Genomic DNA, 13,904 nt, shown 5'->3' on the forward strand with positions numbered 1-13,904 from the left:
GAATGAGGCCTATACTATTTGAGACTGTGTGTCCTCAGGTGACCGACACTGGGGTTAAAACTGAGTATCTTTTTTATCAGTTTTCTGAATATTGGGGCAATGTAGTGTTCAGTTTTAATGCATACACTTAGCACTTTTAGGGTCAGCCTCCTTCCTGGTTTCATGAGCCATTAGAGAACCTCTCCTTGTAGTTGTGTAAGCTAAGGCGACCCCTTAATAAACCATGGTACGCACTTAGTTTTTACACATTTTCAATGATGTCCCAGATCAGAGACAGATTTCTCTTGTCCCAGTTAGCCCTGACACTGATGGTAAGTATGGGCAGGTCTATGCTAGGCTGCCTGGTCTGCAATTCTAGGCGATGCTGGGCTTTTAGAGTAAGAATTGATCATGCTCTGACCTTCTCTGAGTTCAGAAACAAATCAGTAATAGACACGAGAGGGGTCAAGATGGGAACACTGGGAGTGGCAAAGAATGGTTCCCCCAGCTAGGGAATTGTCAGCAGAAGTTTTCCTTTGGCTCAAGTTAGATTCCAGAAGACATTTCTCTAAGGGAAAGCTAATATTATATGAGAGTTCTGAGAGTGAACTAAATTTTTAAAATACCGTAATCTGAAGCCATCTCTTTAGGGTAGCAAAATTGAAATCCATACCCCAGCCTGTAATCTTTGACTTAAACCATTTTAAAGGACCAACTCACACCTTTTAATACTCCCTGTTCTTATTAGTTATATTCAAAAACACATTTCTCATAGGTTCTTTGCACATTGTTAAATGTGCAAAAAAACGTAGACAAATTTTTCTGAAGTGAGCAGAATTTTCAAAGGCCTTGGGCTTAACTATTCAGTTTACAAAATAAGTGGGTGGGACAGTAGAAGGATGACCTGGGATTCACGGATCACTCTAAAAAAGAAATGTCTTAGAATTTGTTCCCATATTTTTTCTTGAATTTTGGTACCTGACTCTTTTTCACAGTGACATTTTGTATCTTATATCCCAATTTACAGTTCCATTTCTGCCCCTATGTCAATGTCTGACACATAGATGGTATTCAGCAAAGAGTTGTTGAATAAATTATTATTGAACAAACGACTATTGAATAAATGAATTTTGTACTGTAAAGTAACAAATTAAGCACATAGTCCAAGTTACTGAGAATCAGAAAGAAGAAAACCCACACACCTAGTAAGAGAGTCTTCGGGCAGTGTTTTTTTACAGGACTAATTTTTCACCTTTAAATTTTTTCTTCTTTTATTTTTTCCAGAGACAAAACGGGAGTTCGTTGCTTAATTTTCTTTAGAGAGTTCTCAAGCAGTCTTCCTCCAAAGTCCAACACTTTTCTCAAATAGTCACTACCAACTTCTATGCATACCTCAGAGCCTTTTTGAGGCACTAGCATGAAGCTCAAGATCTAAAGACTATAATTCAATTTTACTTAGTTACAATTCAAATTTACTTAGGGCAATTCCAATTATTTACTTAGGTCAGGAAAGTTCAATAGCTACTTGCTCCCTCAGTACCAAAATCTATAGTCTCCCCCTTCTTTACTCACAGGAATTGATGAAGCAGTGTGGAGTTAGAGGATCTGTCACAACTGGGATGTTGGACCAGATACTGCTTAACTACTAGGTACCCGGGATTTTTTTGTTGTTGTTTTTCACTGTTCTATCGTATCTCCCAAAGAAGGAAGAGAACTTTGAACACTCTTCCTGAGAATAATTAATGATTGATTTGCTATGCTTGGAATGTGTAATGGCATAAATTCCAGAGAATGTGACTACCCTTGTTAGTGGGAAAGAGAAAATGTGCAAATCTTTCTCAAGAAAATATCTCTGATTGGATATCCTGCTCAGGATCATGAGTGCTGTTTTGGGTTTAAAGCCTGTTCTGAAATTCAACCCTAAGCAGAAATTCTAATTTAATAGACCAGCAAAGATAAAGACTAAGAAAAAACTACCTTATCAAGTGTGTATTTGTAAAAACTCCACATATCTTTCTTTGCAGGAGTAGTCTTTGGCAATAATTTTTATTCTGTTCATTAGATTATATGACCTTGGATGAATCAATAACCTGTAAAATAACTCAAAAAGTTGTTTTCAAGATTACATCAATTTAAAGATGTCAGACATTTAGCATTGTGTCTGAAATACCAAGCTATTCATTAAATGCTAGTTTTCTTTCTCTTCTCTCTTCTCCTCATGTAGCATTTTAAATGTATTTTGTATGCCAGTTGGAATTTTATATAAGCTTTGGGAAAATACAGTTTAATGTCTGTGCTTTAGGGGCACTGTGAAAGAATTTACCCCCATTACACACCCCATTTACATGGTGAACAAAAGCATATAACGTTGTCTTAAAATCGGGGCCAAAGCTCTTTTGTAGGTCTTGAGGCCAGTTAAGTATTCCCCGCACTGAAACACATTGCTCTGCGTCACCTGATCAAAGGGACGAGAGGTTAAAAAGAGTGTGCAGAGCACTTTGAGAATCTTGGGCTGTAGTGACCATCAAAAGAAAATTATCTGTATTACCTTCCTTCTAATGGTGTCCTTAAGAATGAAAGTACATTTAGATGGATTCCAACAGAAAAAAAGCCCCTCTGTAAAATGAGGATTCTGTCAGCTCTTCTAAGACTTTTGCGCATATACTCAATGGGATTTTGTGCTATCTACTTGGCATGAAAAAGTGAGGTGAATGAGGGGAAAAGAAAAAGGATTCTTCAGATTTTTCTCTTTTTTTCTGGGAAGAAAAGGATGTAATTGCGTATTTTTAAAGTTCTAATCATTCTGGCTGAATGATAACATGTTTGAAGGGCTATGTTGGGACCAACATAGATGTCTCTTTGTTTTGGGTCAAGGTTTAACACACAAAGGCCTTCAAAAAATCTGCCTCCTAAAATTGTGAAGTATCCCCCATTCCTCCAGACTGGTCTACAGTGAAGAATCCATCCATGTGTTGATGTCATTCAAAAGGAAAGGATTATCCTAGATGTGACGGTTAGGGATGACACTCAGTTGCCTCCACATTTATTTCCAACCACTTCCTTCTTTGCTTACAGAACCTGCTTTCCACCAAGAAGAGTGAAAACACTTGAAATTTGCATTCCAGCCTCCCTTTGGGCTAATGCATGGGCATATGACCCAATTCTGGACAGTGATTTTGAAGAGGAGCTCTTCTGGGGGTAGAAATCCCTAGGAAAGATTTTCCCTCCAATTGAAAAGACATGTACGATACAAAACTGCTCTTCCTTCTTTTCTCTGAATGTGGTTGTGTGAAGACATGATATACAGAGATGCACCAGCCGCTTTACAACCATAGGGGCAAACCCAAAGATGCAAGCCAACACAGCCAGGATGTCCCAGTGGAAAGATGACGGGAACACTTGGGTCCTTGATGACCTGATCTTAGCTCCAGACTTCTTGTCAAGTAAATCCATAGATTTCCTTATTGTTTGAGCTCTTTTAATTGAGGTATACTTTACTTACAGCCTAAAGCATTCCAATTGGCATAATAGTTCTTGTCAGAGGGTGAAAAAGTACTCCAATCAAGGCTGATAAAGCTTGAAAAAAGAGGAAGTAAGAGACTTCCCATGCAGTATGACTGAAAAACTACTGAAACACATACCCCTTACCACTTCACATTCTTTATCTAAAATTCCCACCAGAAGAGACTTGATGACGTACATTCATTCTACATTCTACAAACAAACTTTGACTTCCTGGTGTGTGTAGAGTTGTCAGATAAATATTTGTGACATACTTATACTAAAAATTTATTCATCATTTATCTGAAATGCAAATTTAACTGAACATCCTGTGTTTTTATTTGCTACATTTGGCAACCCTACTATGTATCCTGTCCTGAGGCAAGCTCTGGGGCTAAAACACCGTTCCCTAATTCAAAAAACTTATCTCCTTCAAAGACTCTAGGTAATTCTAATGTACAGACTGGGTAGAAACCCATTGCCTTTAGAAACTCTCTGCTTCAACTCCACATTCTACAGACTGTTACCGCACAAATGGGGTTCTCCTACCTGATGCACATGAAAAGAGCCAATTATTACGGCATCAGCTGTTGGGAAAAGAAATGTAGCTTTATTTTGTGAGACTGATCTGCAAGGAGACAAGAGCATGTGCTTTCAGATCTGTCTCCCTGATCCAGGGCTTGGGGCACAATTTATGGGAAGAAGGGAAGGGCAGTCTGAACTGGGGAGATAGATGATTGCAGGTAAGGAGAAGAGAAGTAATTGATGATCTGCGCAAGCGTAGTCAAGCTTCTTGGCTCTTCTTAGGACGCATGTTCACCAAATGGCAGCATTACCATGGTCTGAGGGTGGAGATTTTAGTTCCTTGATGTAAAAAATATCACTTATTGAGCATTCGCAGAGGCCCAGTTGAGGGGTTGGTGGTCTCAACCAGCCTGAACTGGACAAGGGGTCTCAGTTCCTGAAAAAACACTCTTAATTACTGTGTTGATAAGATGGGGTCGGTTGAACTGGTCCTGGAGGGCCCACAATTACAAGCCCAGGAAACATGAAGAGCCTGTCCAAAAGCACAGAACTGCTCAAAGGCAAAAGAGGAATTGGATTCTACATTTTAAGAATTTTTTTGGTATACCTCTTTCCAGTTGCCTCTTCCCTCCTGCTCCTGAGGGCTCTTTGTTTTAGGATGAAATAGGAGACTAATATTGTTTGACTTGGTGGAAAGAGGGAGGCTTATGATATAAATGGTCTAATTTCTTTTAAGCATACTTTAGTCACTTTCTTACACAGAAGAGTATTTTGAATAAGAAGAGAAAGATAGAATTATAGAGCAAGAAAATCTTGTCCAAATCCATAGAAACACTTTCTTGAAAAGAAAATTTTCCACATATTCTTTCATATAGGTGATATACGTATATGCATGTATATGTCACATGTACATATATATGTCATGTGTACATTTATATATATATATAGCTTGTTACAGATAGCTCATATAGGTGACCCATAGCTCAAAGCTACATCATGACTTGCTGTAATTTGCAAGTATGAATAAGGAAGGCTTTTCTTTATTTCTCCTCAAGTATCCTTTGCTAATATTTTGTTCAAGACTGCCAAGTCCCCAGCAATGAGTTTTGCTTAAAATTTATAAACAAGATCATGGAGAAAATGGGCAGCATTGAATTTAAAGTTCTCTGGATAGGCTGCTATATATCACATTTCCAACTTATAGATCTTCAGGGCAGAAAGCTCAGAGTTTTGTCTAGAAACTTTTCTTTTTTTACCTAATTCAATTCTCTCATTTTGCAGTGTTAGTCCAAATCATGTGATTTTCTCACTAGAGAAGATAGAGATCGGATTAAGTTCATTCTCTGTAGAAGATCTTAATCTGGCATAGTTTGCTTATAAGTCTTGTTTTCTCATGTTTCCTATAAGCCAAATCCAATTATCCTTAATGCAAATAATAAGGCAAATTTCACTTTAATAAAAAGAAATCCCAAAACATATTCCTAGAGCATTAAACTTTATTTAAAAAACAAAAAGAAATTCCAAAATAAATAGGATAAATTCAGATGATCTTTGGAATTCCTTATAGTGGAGTGTGACTCAAAATCTCAGATCTTTAGATCCAGGCATCCTCAACCAGTACATTCATTATGATGTACTGAGTCTTTTAAAGGTCTATCAAGTTGACTATCCAAGTCCAATGACTAGGCATTCTTTCTCATGGAATGTCCAATTTCTCATGGAATGTCCAATTTGGTAGAGAAGCACACTTTACCATATCACAAATAACAACTCTTTATCTGAAACTGCTCTTACCACAGGTAGGGAAAGTCTTTGTGAAAAGCAAAAGAAGCTCCTATTTGAAAAAAAGTTTGAGCATTACAGCTTCAACATTTCCAATTATTCAGCTTTTTAACTCATTCTCCTCTGCACTACCTCCAAGCTACATACATTTTAGTTATTTCCAAAATTCAAATCTATTCTCAAAAGACAAGATTTATCATTTCTGAGAAGAGTTAACATTTACTTGATTGCATACATTCTTTTATGCTTGTTGATTTTTAAATGAATCACATTACCTTGTAGTTTCACCTTGTGTAGCTGAGAATATTATCCCATTATAAGAATTTCTGTAATTGAAATGTTAAAAGTACACCCTTAAGACTTCTACCTTCTACAGGATGGTGGATTCTGTCTCACCTGCCTGGGCATGTTGTACCAAGTTGAGTTCATAGTTACGCAAATAACATTCCAAACATTTTTCTCCCACTGAATTAAAAGGGGCAGTTCAAGCTTCTCTCTCTTTCATTGGTTAGGAATTCTGACTCAGGGACCTAGAGAGCTCTCCAGTCCTAGAATGGAGCTATTGTTATTCACATGACTTGTGTGAGGGCATAAATCCTCTCTCCTACCTCCCTGCACCATTGCCCCTTAGTCAGCATGATTCAACACTTGAAAACAGGGCAACCTGACTAAGAATGTTCTATTTGAACTTTGATTGATTTCAAAAGAGTGGCATGTCTTAAATGTTGACCATTTACTGATTAACTGAGAAGATAGAATTCCCCCAAACTGTGAAATAAAGTTTGAAGCCAAAAGTTTGACACAGGAAAACTATAGAGAGAAACATATTTTCTTAGGATCCCTGACATATACGAACTTTTTAAACAGATCTTGGCTCTAGATAATGGGATTACTATATACTATGTCTTCCAGTTATTTCTTCTTCCTCTTTTTCTTCTTTCCTAAGACTCCCTGGCCATTGGAAATTAGTCTCTTCCTTATCAGGAATGTCCATACATGAAAATCATAAAATAAAAAGTCTACTATTTCACAGTTGTAAAGTGATCCCTTTGATATCTATTAGGCAATCGTCTCAAGCATGTGATAATAAAAACATTCAAAGTATGACTCAGGACCAGACATGAGCTGTGCTTATACCTGATGTAAGTATGTCTATTGGAGAGAGTATTTCCACCCATGATTCCAAATGGCACCTGTAGACCACTGTATTTTAGTCTGAAGAGTGTGAGCTGCCTACTTGGGAGTGTTCTTTCTTTCTCAAGAGATTAAAGAAATGTAAAAGTGCATCATTCTTTAATACTATAAGAGTGAGTAAAGCTGTACTGGAGGAGGTGGGGATGTGTGGAGGAGACAAATGAGAATATAGGAAAAACAATAGAATAAAACAGAAAAGCCAGTGTTTGTTTAAGGTGAGTGAACACTACTTTCAGTGTACCCAACAAAAAAGTCCTTGCTTTAAGTTCAGTTACTTCCTGTCACAAAAATTAATAAGAATTAATAATCATTACAATATTTGTTAATATTACTATCTAAAATCCATCCATCTAAGTGTTCCATTGCCAAAAGTAACCCCAAGGAGATGACAGAATAAGTAGCCCTCTCTTAGTTAAACCTAAAATTATTTCGGCATTGTCAACCTACCCAGCTTTCTTTCAAAGCCATGTTTAAATCTGTCATTGATATACCTATCTAAGCTCTTTTGGAATTCACTTATCTCACAAAGAGGTTAGGCAATTCAATTGAGAATAAAAATATGTTTAGTTATTTTGATAGAATTTCTCACTGACTTTTTGTTGTTCTGAGAGTATATCCCCTCCATTTGCTATGGCTTAATTGTTTTCCTTATAAAGATGATTGCTCTCAAGTGAGGGCTGAACAACATTGTCCCTAGATAGCTTTATGTTGTTGCTACTGTTAGCTGATATTCAAACAAAGGAGACAAACAACTTTTTCAAAGATAGTGCTGCTATCACTAACTTCCGTTTACTAATATCTTTCTTTAAGTAATTAGTATTTAACTGGTGAATAAATGCCAAGTTAAAACAATTCTGATAAGCTTGTAATGCCATCTAGTGGACAATCCACAAAATATCTTCCCACGAGCCGTTTTCTTTCTACCCATTAAAATACAGTCTTTACTCTTGAAGCAGTAGCCCGAGTTACTAACCAAGAATTATTAGTTAGTATCAATGAACCCTCAGACAAAGCCACGACAGCATTTCTAACATTGATGCAGTCTTAGAGGAAATTAACTTACCATCTTATGTGTCTTGGGCTCCTCATCTGTTCAATGGATGGAGCCAATGCCACTAGAAAAAAGGAGAGTTGCACAAAGTGGTTATTCACTGCACTAGTTCATTCTCATTAATGATATACTAGGAAGCTCATGCCTACCATCTGGAATACAATAATTCCAGTTATTTGGGAATCACTGGGAAAACTAATCACTCAGTTCTCTTGAACACCATAAGTAATAAATTATATGTATATAACATTTATTTTTACCATATAAAAATTTTACAATTTCATCTAATCCTAACAGTTACTTTGTGAATAGGGTGGAATGAACTCATATTACACCTGAGGAAATTAAAGTTAATGAAAACTAAGTGACTTGGTCAAAGTCAGATACATACAAAAAGCTCAAACTCAATCATAAGTTTTCAAAATCTCAATGACTTTCAATAAGCCAGCAGTATATTAAAACGGAAATACTTCATGACAAAGGAGACCTTTTCTCAGAAATGCAAATGATTGAATATATGTTTATCTATTAACATGATTCACTACTTTAGCAGACATAAAAGGAAAAAATATCTCAACAGATGCTTAAAAAACAATTCATAAAATTCAACTCCCATTGTTAACATTAGAAGTCTCAATAGGCAGTAAAAGGATGCTGCCATAGCTTGATAAAGATTATATACAAGAATCCTAAAAAAAAAATCCCCCCCCAAAAAAAAAAAAAAGAATCCTATCACAGTTCTCACACAAAATGGTGAAACATTATGATTCTTTCCAGTTACATTCAGTAATAAAGCTAGTATTTCTGCTATTATAACTATTAATTCATCAATGTACTTGAAGCCTGAGGCAATGCAATATGACAAGATAAAGATATAATAGATTCTTTGATTGTTTACCAAGAAAATCCAAAAGAATTACCAAAAAAAAAAAGTCAGAGCTCATAAAATAGTTATGAAGCAGTGCCAAATACAAGATAAATATACAGAAAGCAATAACTTTCCTATACAATTACAAAATGTAGTAGAAAAAACAATCCCATATACCATAGGAAAAGAAAAACTCTAAAAACACACAAAAAGCAAATAAAATAAGCAAAGCAAATGAATTGAAAATATGTAGGAATAAACCAAATGAGAAATGTTTAAGTCTTATATGAATGGGAGTTGAATTTTATCAAACGCTTTTCTAGCATCTGTTGAAGTAACTATATGTTGTTGTTTGTTTTTATATTTTGGATTTGCTAATGCAAATGTGGGGATGTTATTTGACTATATATAATTTGGAAATGAAATGCCATAAAAATTTGACCAAGAAGAGACTGAGAATAATATTTTGCAACAATTTAGTTCAAATATAATTTCTTCAGAGAAGCCTTCCTTTATATCCCCGTCTTTCTTATATATCTTCATTACTGTCTCCCAATTATTATTCTCATTATTCAGAACATGTATCTTACTTATGAATAAAACATTAATTAGTGTGAGTATTCCATTAATTTTTCAGTTAATTTCTCCTCTTCTATGAGAATATAAAGTTCCATAAGAACATGAACTCTGTTTTTCTTTACCAAGCATATGTTTTGGAAAATAATAGGTTTAATGAGTTGAATAAATAAATGAAATTTGTTGAATAAATAAATGAAAATAAATCCACGTAGAACAATTACAATTAAGAAGAAACAAAACAACCTCCCAAACATAAGAAAGGACTGTGAACAGGTAATTCCTAGAAGGAAGTCAGTCAATAAACCCATGAAAAATTGTCATCTCACTCTAGGAGAGAGAATACTTTTAGATCACTTCGTTTCTTCCCTGGTATCTCATGATCTCAGAAAGGGTAGTGGTCAGGCAAATGCCAACGCAGAAAGGAGTTGATTTATCATGTAAAGAAAGTATCAGTCAGATAAAAAGAGAAATGGAGGCAAATGCCCATCTTTGCCATTCCCATGTGGCAAGGATGGACTAGATTAGAGAGAGGGAAAACAAGCCTCAGAGAAGTGTGTTATGGCTTCCTTAGCCAGCTCAAAACCCAGAAGTCATGATGTTAGTTCAGTTGAAAAGTAAAATAAAAGCACAAGAGCTTTTGTGCTCCACAGTTGATTTAGAAATCTAGGTGTGGTGATGATAGGAGTGGGTCAACTGTGATGAGGAGGATTTTCTCACAAGGTAGCCTCATGGCAATATTGCTTGGTCATATCAAAATTCAGGTAGTTACACAGAGAGAGAGAGAACCGGAGTTACAACACTTGATTTACCCTCTGATCCCATGAGACCAAGAAGTCTCTGGATGTGCTGACATGGTTGTGAAAGGTCACTGATGATGCAGGTTGGGAATCCTGATGGTGTGGTTTGGAGTTGTTGTGGTCAGAAGAGAGTATCACAACACTTCTGGGTTGCAAGGCAGACAACCTAGAATGGAGATCTGTTGGGGATTTCAGAAGACTTTGGGAATATCAAGTGCCAAACAAAGCTGATGTGGGACTGAATCACCTAGGAGGAAGAACAAGCCATGACAAAATCATGAAAACACTATATGCATGCGTGTTTCAGACTTCATCTTCAAACCCAGTCCAGGGGTCAGAACAGGCAGTCCTAAGCAGAGACCAATGAGGATTTAGATGATAATGCAACGATCTAAAGACCTCCTCTCCACTACCATGAAGTCAGGTAAGCTCGTTTCTACCATATTTATTTATCAGATGCTATCTTGTGTCAGAGAAGAAGGAAAGAGAAGAAATAGTCCGGATAGAGAGGTAAAATTTGAATTGGTCAGATAATTGCCTGAAATTACATTGTCTTAAACCAAAGGATACTGATATACCATTAATTGACAAATTTAAGTTAGATTTCTCCTAAGGAACGTTAAGTCTGTTATAGAAAATAAAAGAGTAAAGATGAGTTACTCTATTACTTTGTATTTCACCTACCAGATTGTCAAAGATGAAAAAGATTGATACTATTTATTGTTGATAAAAATGCAAAGAAACATGTAGTTTAGAATACTTAATTGGAAGTAATGTACATTGACAAAGTGTTTCTGAGGACAGTTTGACACAATCTACCAAAATTTTAAATAGCATGACCTACATCCATCAATTTCATTTGTAGACATCTGTATCTATTAGGATATTTTCAAATTTAATTATTAGAAAACCTATTTAAATTGAATTAAATAATAAGGATAACTTTTGACATAATCAATGAAAAGTCCAAAGGTAGTTCAGGCTTCAGCCAAGGTACAATCAAGACGCTAATATTGTTTCCCTCTGTTACCCTTCTCCAAGTATCAGCTTTCTGTTCAGTCTGGCATCCCTACTCTTCACAAAATGGCTGCAAGCAGAAACCAGGGTTACCAGCTTCCTCATTTACATCTGGGGGCAAGTGTCTCTCCCTACAATGATGAATAAAATTTTTGATCATCACCCTATTTAGACCATCTTAGGCTATAGGTCCAGTCACTTAGTGGAAGAAATGGAGAATCCTAATAGGCTAAGCCAAATTAAAACTCACCCCAAGGGTTAGAGGTAGAGGCAACCCCATCTAATAATTTGACTGCTATAAATAATATATTTGAATATGCACCTACATGTGAATGGTGAGATGCTATTTTGAGATATTAAGCTATTTTCCCCATTGTTTCTGCACCACATGGTACTTCTTTCCACCCAGGCAACTGGGGAATTTGTCTTCATTGCTACAACAGAGGAGTGATATGACAGAGCACAGACTTCAAAAGAGTAAAATCTTGGCTTTTTGATAGAACATATGATCAGTCAGAGCAAATTTTTCTGTGAAGTAGGAGAATAAATGTCAAAGAAATGAGGTAAACAGGTTACGTATCAGTTAAGACAGAGCCTCTCACCATATCAGAGATGAAGGGAAGAGGAGAATGGAGATGATAGAAACTCTAGCAATATTTGAGGAATTCAAGGGAAGAGTGGCCATGGGCTGCTCTCTATGGACCTTCCCAAGTAGGGCTCCTAAGTCAAGGCCACAGAGTTCCCTCTGCTCAAGACGGTGCAGGAGCACTTGAGTAGAAATGCTTGAGTGGTGAAGGGCCTTAGGCAGCCCCACTTCCTTTCTTACTGCAGCCCAAGAGATGTTCAGGAATGGTAGAATGATTCTAAATCTGCTTCTGAGGGATGCAGGAATAGGTAAGAGAGACCCAGATCTGGAAAGCCCTGGCTGTGAGTAAGTGATCCTTATACATATGGATCAGGTGGAGCCATGAGAATCTCAGAGGATGAAGGCCCTGACAGCTCCCTGTATGTAGTACCTGGGATCCCCTGTGGAACCTAGACACAACCCAAGAAAATGTATCAAGGAGATGTGGATTTACAGAAGATTATATTTCTGCCATAAAAAAAAAGACCAATGAAGTTCAGTTATAGAAATATAAAGCTCACTCCATGAAATACTTCATGGAGTGAGACTCTCACCTGGTACTTATGCATGTAAATGAATATGCCAATGAATAAATCTCTGGAAAGATAAATGACCAAAAGTTAACAGGGGCAGAGCTGTCTCATATAACTGTGCAGGCAACATTTACATAGACTACTATATTTTTATTTCATATTATTCTATGTTGATGAGAAATAATGTAATATAGAGGTTAAGAGCTCCATCTGTGGAGACAGTCTGGGCAAGTTATTTAACTTTGTAGGCTAGTTTCTTCAAATAAATGTAGATAATTATATTAGCTACCTCATGGAGTTGTATGAAAATCAAATAAGTACTTAAAAAGCTCTTTTTTAAATGTCCATCATATGATAAGTGCTCAACACTGCTAATTTTTATTATTTTGCATTTTAATGAAAATATATTTGTGTTATTTATATACTTCTCAGACTCCCTATTCTAGCAGAAAAATATATATGCAAAAGGAGAAATCATGCAAGTAATTGTGATTACAAGTCCTCAAAAGCAAAGAATTTTAGGAATACTTAATACATGTCTGCATTTTTAACTTATTTTTAAATGATTATATAAATTTTAATATAAAATATAAATTATATTTGTATAAGTTTTAATATAAAATTATTTTATAATAAAACTGGAAAGGAAATTAAAAACCCAAAACAGAATATAGAAGATATCAATTCAAAGTAGTATTTAGATAGTATCAAATATATAGCTAGCCCTTACATTGAGAAGACAAGAGTGTGTCAATCATGATAGTTAGATCTGCAGAGGTTAGAGAGAGTTTTAGAAGGATATAGAATTTGGATTGAGCCTTGAAGGTTAAGTAGGATTTGGATGTGGGGGAAGCAGATTTTATTATTAAAAGAATGTGGTTGGCTAAGAAAGTTCCAGGGGTCCAAATGCCAAAGTCGTGTTTGAGAGAGTAAATGTCAATGGTTATAGTGGAGGTTTTATTTTAGAAACTAGCTAGAGTTTAAACTGGAAAAATAGATTGAAATGATCTTGTGATTTTTATCCTTTATTCTGTTAATGTGTTATATCATATTAATTGACTTTCATGAGTTGAACCTTCCTTGAATCTCAGGGACAAATCACACCTGGTCATGGTGTATGATCCTTTTAATGTGCTGTTGGATTTAGTTTGCTAGTATTTTGTTGAGGATTTTTGCATTTATATTCATCAGGGATATTGGCCTGTAGTTTTCTTTTCTTGTGATGTCTTTGTCTGGTTTTGGCATCAGGGAGATGTTGGCATTATAAAATAGATTTGGAAGTGTTCCCTCCTCTTCAACTTTTTGGAAGAGTTTGAGAAAGATTGGTGTTAGTTCTTTAAATGTTTGGTAGAAGCCATCTGATCCTGGGCTTTTCTTTGTTGGAAGGTTTTTGATTACTGATTCAGTCTCCATACTAGTTATAAGTCTGTTCAGACTCTCTGTTTCTTCATGA

The 13,904-nt window shown here is 36.0% G+C and overlaps 1 long non-coding RNA gene across 3 annotated transcripts in view; it reads right to left on the bottom strand.

Moving 5' to 3' along the window:
- The window catches only part of LOC131394014 (uncharacterized), an 84,109-nt gene that overhangs the window by 20,254 nt on the left and 49,951 nt on the right, over positions 1-13,904 (bottom strand). For 2 of the 3 annotated variants that reach the window (XR_009216035.1, XR_009216034.1), the window contains exon 2: positions 8,045-8,096. This is a non-coding gene — a long non-coding RNA (uncharacterized LOC131394014). Of the gene's footprint in view, positions 1-1,903; positions 2,070-8,044; positions 8,097-13,904 lie in introns of those variants that run through there. The other variant, XR_009216036.1, reaches the window with a different exon arrangement.

Source organism: Diceros bicornis, chromosome 29, assembly GCF_020826845.1.
Source record: "Diceros bicornis minor isolate mBicDic1 chromosome 29, mDicBic1.mat.cur, whole genome shotgun sequence".
In the NCBI taxonomy this organism is placed as follows: Eukaryota; Metazoa; Chordata; class Mammalia; order Perissodactyla; family Rhinocerotidae; genus Diceros; species Diceros bicornis.